Genomic DNA, 4472 nt, shown 5'->3' with positions numbered 1-4472 from the left:
GGACTTTTAGCAGCTAGTTCTCAGCTGTAAACCATAAACATCACAGGGTTCTGTATGCTAATCAGTCTGAATCAAAATGAGTTCTACCCAATACACAGTGAACAACAACAATCTGTACCCTTGATCTGTGCTAAAATAATCTGAAATGTTCTGTGCAGGAATGTACACTTTAAATACAGTAAGTAGCACTCTGTACATCTAATATTAAACCTGAGAACAATAACAAACAGGAACAATATTCCACATTCTTAAATCATTTAATAGTTCACAGCTCAGCAAACATCACAGTGTTCTGCATAGAAATCACTAAAAGCTGCTCTCAGTAATCTTCCACAGTGAGCAGATGTTCTTGTGTTGCAGGTCCATGGTCCAGACGTGGACATCAAACAGGTCGGGGGGGGTCTGGTACTGTGGACTTCCTAGAGCTCCTCCTCTTTCTGCATTCTTCATATGGGATGGAAATAAAGTAACGTTGGTTTAGCACGTCCATCAAAGGCCTGTAGGTGTGAAGCAGGAAGCCCTCCACAGTGAGGATGTGAGTCTCCTCCTCAATGTGGTCGGACTTCAGGACCATCTCTGTGTCCAGGGTGTTATTAACGCCATGAGACTTCTCAAACTTCACCGGGTTCTCCAGCCACGCGTAGATCCTCCTCATCATGGCGTCCATGTCCAGAGCAGTGATGACATCGTACTGCTTAAAGCCATCTTCACCAACTTCAATCTGATCTTGGGGCTTGAAGAAGTCATCCTGATGGACCACGCAGCAGTTGGGCAGGTTCTTGATCAGGCGGTTGGTGAGGCTGGTTTTCCCTCCATCGGTTACGCCGCCGATAACAATGATGTACTTCATGTTCTCAGATCATCAAAGCTCGGAAAAAGGGTCAAAAATGCCAACAAAAACTGGGTCGGGAGCGATCGGACGTAGAAGAAAGCTGAAAAAGAGCAGCAGGAAACATCACCTACTGGAGTCCTCCATGGACCTTGAGTTCAGTGAGTAAGGTCAGAGCAGAAAGGAAGCTGCCACTCAGGCGCCGTTCTTCCACCCAGAGAGGACCTCTTTCTGCTGTCGCTGCTACACTTACTGCCCTAGTGGAGGTTTTAGGTGGAATATTCCTTTTAACCAGCCCCTCAGGTCTCTTTGAGGATTTTGGATGGAATACTCGGTTAAACCAACATTTTAGGTGCATGTCCAGGGATTTAAGGTGGAATGTTCCTTTAAGGTGGATGTGTGAGGACCTTGTGGGTGGAATACTTCCTGAAACCAACCTTTTAGGTCAATATTCAAAGATTTAAGGTGGAATATTCCTTTAAACCATTTTAAATTTCATGTTTTGATCATTATCCAGTGAGAAACCTCAATCCAGACTCCTCATAAAGACGTTTGAGATTCCTGCTGCTGTTATTTGTTTAGTCCAGACTAAATGACAGAAATCCACAACTGTAATTTTATTTCAGGACTCGGTTATTAAATGTCAAAACAATCCATGTGACTCTAAAAACTCAAAAACTCAGGTTTACAAACTCTAACATTAAACTCTCCACAAGAATCCAAAATAAGTTGGACTTCTACATGAGAGCTTTAGTTATTGTTCATCTACTTCCTGAAAAGTTTGGTCAATAAAAAAAAGACAAAAACTCATATTTTCAGCTGAACTAAATGTGGCGTGGCGAGGGGGAGCTCTAAGGGAAGGGGAATGGAGAATGGGGAGAAATGGCTAGGATTCACATAAATATTGCGACAACGCCACCCAGGGGAATTTCACCCCCGGGACATTCAATTCAACATGATCAACCAAGGACCATTTAAACACTGAAGGCACACAGGTTCATAATCACTTGGGCTGAGACGTGTTTCCAAAAATACAACAATTTCTTTATTAATTATGGCATTAAATATAAAAAGCAAGCCACCAGTTTAAAAGAGAGAATCAGGAGTACTAAACTTAAACAATAAAGGGAGCAGGCTGGCTTACCATGGCGGCAGGCAAACAAATAACCAAAAGGAAGAAAAAGGGGGTCCAAATAATCACACCTGTGACAACACACCAACGAAAAGGGATCCGTGAACCACCACCAGGGATTAAACTGCCGCCGAGGCTCACCAAACCTGCACAAAAGAAACAGATAATTAGTACTCCTGATTTAGCAGTGCTGGTGACCAGACCAATATACACAGTAAAAACACACACGCACACTCACTCCACACAATAACTTAAAACACAGGTGACATATGAGGCGTGATAATCCTCATAGCCTGAGGTTTTTTACAGAAAAAGTACAATGCAGTAACTCTACACACGTTGGCGGTAAACCTAATGGAAAATACACACCAACACAGTCAAACACAGCAAGTTGTCGGCACCAATCACAGAGCCGGCAAACAGACCGAGAACAAGAGCCGCAACCAAGAGCCGGCGAAAAGAAAGAAAGAACCGAAACAGCCGAGACAGCCGAAACAGCCGAGACAGCCGAAACAGCCGAGACAGCCGAAACAGCCACCAGTCCAGGGAACGATGACGTCCAATGAACCACACGTCTAGCTGCAACCTAGTAAAGGTAGACAATTAAGCAGAATTGTCATTAAATAACATCACCTGGACTTCATTGATCACTTCCTCATTGAGCGATACATACCCGGTTAGCTGTGGCGCAGCGTAGAAGCAAGGCAGGAGGAGGAGATCCAATGACAACAGCAAATAAACTGCAGCAACCACACAAAATCAGGGACCAGTTGACACATCAGATCACATAATGTGGACCGCATAGCTTACCCTGTCGTCACAGAAGCACCCACGGCACGCTGAACGGAGCGACCCGTCTCCCAGCGTCACTAAACAAAGTAAAGCAGGCTGTCACTAAATGCGCTGCACATCACAAAAGGGAAGGGGGAAAAGCCCATTACCTGTACCGATGATGTGATGTGCGTCCCGATTGATCACGCCAGATCCAGCCCGCTTGGCTGCAGTTACCACCACGGGGAGAGCTCAAGAGAAAGCATGAGACTGAGGTGAAACCACCCACCTGTGTATATATATGCAGCGGCGCCGGATACCACCCCGCTGTCACAGCGATGATTGAAATAGCACAGTGCCACACAGTGGCTAGGAGGGAGAAACCATCCGGCCACATAAAGACACACTTTGTGATTTTTCTGCTCACATGTTGTGTTGTTGTAAACTTACTCTTTCAACCCCCTGGAAACCAGCGTTTGTCCTGTTTTTGTGTCGCTCCTAGACAGCTGGTTGCAATGTTTTTAAGCAACACACCATAATATGACATTTTTACAGTGAAGGTTCTACTATGGAACCAGTCTGACATGTTCAGGCGTTCTTTGTGTGAAAACTCAGAGATTTCAGGGATCAGAAAGTGGTTTTCAACTTTCTTTGTTAACTTTCTGCTTCAACTTTAAACTAAATGTCCTTCACTAAGCCAGCCATCTGGACTTCCAGTAAGCTGTGTTCCTATTGGCTGTTCAGGTGGCTGCTTGGTGTAATCAGGAACACCTGAGCAGCTCAGTGTCTTCCTGCTTTATGTCTGCAGTCAAACATTTCCTCTGCTTCTCTTCACTGAACCGGGTTTGGCTCCGTTGCTTTAGTTTGTTCTTTAGGTGTTGGCTTGCAGCTTCCAGCAGTAAAATCCTCTTTAATGTGTTTCTTGGTGTGTTTTAGGGCTTTGTACTGGATAGTTGTCTTGGTAAATGTGGTTCTTTAGCCACAGTTAGCACATGGTGCTAATGTGTGCAGTGATTAGTGAATTTGGTGCAGCTGAGTTGTGTCTTTATCTTGGCTGTAGTGAGTCTTTAGAGGTTTTTGGTTGTTTGTGAACCAACGTTGGTTGTCCTGAAGGTAAGAGTTCCTGTCCTGATTCTCTGTTTAAAGAGCTTCTCTGGTAGGCTGCAGGAGACTTTAGCGTCTGGGTTGTGCTAGTTTGGTTTTTGTACGGTTTCATTTGGACGACTATCTTGAGGCCCCTCCATGTGGTTTAGTGAGGTTTTCTGGAACAGTTCTACAAAGCAACCTGCAGCAGAAGAGACTTTGAGAGTTTTTAGGAAGTTCTGGAGAGCAGACTTTAGAGCAGCACAAACATTTGTCAGCAGTTTGAGCAGGAGAAGGTGAGCTTCAGAGTAGAAATGAGAAGGAAACCTTGTTGACCCGTGTGGTGAGGTCCTGTACCAAGAGTTTGAGCAGGTTGTGAAGAGTCTGTAGTTCTTTGGTCTGAAAGCACCAGAAGAGTCGACTCATTAAAGGAGAAAACAGGAGATATTGTTGGTTCTTCTGTCGCTCTGCAGTTTCCTTAGACTGAATATCAAGTTTTTATTTTAAATGATTTCCTGTGTGAGCCCAAGAAGACTTCAATAAACTCCCTCCATCCCCTGAACAAAACCCATTGTTTTACCATGTTGAATCTTTTTTAAATGTTTTTGAGTTTTAATCAGTTTTTTCTCTTTGCTTGTGTAGTTTTGTCATCTGTGT

At 44.2% G+C, this 4472-nt stretch overlaps 1 long non-coding RNA gene and 1 pseudogene across 1 annotated transcript; both read right to left on the bottom strand.

The window, feature by feature from the left end:
* Positions 1 to 291: 291 nt before the first annotated feature.
* LOC127537006 (nicotinamide riboside kinase 2-like) lies at positions 292 to 865 on the bottom strand (annotated as a pseudogene).
* A 986-nt stretch (positions 866 to 1851) lies between these two features.
* Positions 1852 to 3316, bottom strand: LOC127537009 (uncharacterized). Its single transcript, XR_007946277.1, has 2 exons — positions 2772 to 3316; positions 1852 to 2107 (listed from the first exon to the last, which is right to left on the bottom strand). It is a non-coding gene; the product is annotated as an uncharacterized LOC127537009 (long non-coding RNA).
* Positions 3317 to 4472: the final 1156 nt, after the last annotated feature.

This window comes from Acanthochromis polyacanthus, chromosome 14 (genome assembly GCF_021347895.1).
Source record: "Acanthochromis polyacanthus isolate Apoly-LR-REF ecotype Palm Island chromosome 14, KAUST_Apoly_ChrSc, whole genome shotgun sequence".
NCBI lineage: Eukaryota > Metazoa > Chordata > Actinopteri > Pomacentridae > Acanthochromis > Acanthochromis polyacanthus.
The sequence above is the reverse complement of the archived record's forward strand: the minus strand, read 5'-3'. Positions and strand labels throughout refer to the sequence as shown.